Below are 842 nucleotides of genomic sequence, written 5' to 3'. Positions count from 1 at the left end.
ATTCAAAGAAAGGTAGACAAAATGAAAAGGCAGAGGACCATGTACCAGATGAAGGAACAAGATAAAACCCCAGAAAAAACAATGAAATGAAGTGGAGAGATTAGAACCAAGATGGCGGAGTAGAAGGACGTGCTCTCACTCCCTCTTGCGAGAATGCCAGAATCACAACTAGCTGCTGGACAATCATTGATAGGAGGACACTGGAACTCACCAAAAAAGATACCCCACATCCAAGGACAAAGGAGAAGCCACACAGAGATGGTAGGGAGGGGCACAATCACAGTAAAATCAAATCCCATAACTGCTGGGTGGGTGACTCACAGACTGCAGAACACTTATACCACAGAAGTTCACCCACTGCAGTGAAGATTCTGAGCCCCACATGAGGCTTCCCAAACTGGGGGTCCGGCAATGGGAGGAGGAATTCCTAGAGAAACAGACTTTGAAGGCTACTGGGATTTGATTGCAGGACTTCAACAGAACTGGGGGAAACAGAGACTCCACTCTTGGAGGGCACACACAAAGTGGTGTGCGCATCGGGACCCAGGGGAAGAAGCAGTGACCCCAGAGGAGACAGAACTAGACCTACCTGCTAGTGTTGGAGGGTCTCCTGCAGCGCAGGGTGGCTTTGGCTCACCGTGGGGACAAGGACACTGGCAGGGGAAGTTCTGGGAGGTACTCCTTGGCGTGAGCCCTCCCAGAGTTCACCATTAGCCCCACAAAAGAATCCAGGTAGGCTCCAGTTTTGGGTTGCCTCAGGCCAAACAACCAACAGGGAGGGAACACAGCCCCACCCATCAGCAGTCAAGTGGATTAAAGTTTTACTGAGCTCTGCCCACCAC

The sequence above is a fragment of the Physeter macrocephalus genome, chromosome 5 (genome assembly GCF_002837175.3).
Source record: "Physeter macrocephalus isolate SW-GA chromosome 5, ASM283717v5, whole genome shotgun sequence".
In the NCBI taxonomy this organism is placed as follows: Eukaryota; Metazoa; Chordata; class Mammalia; order Artiodactyla; family Physeteridae; genus Physeter; species Physeter macrocephalus.
The sequence above is the reverse complement of the archived record's forward strand: the minus strand, read 5'-3'. Positions refer to the sequence as shown.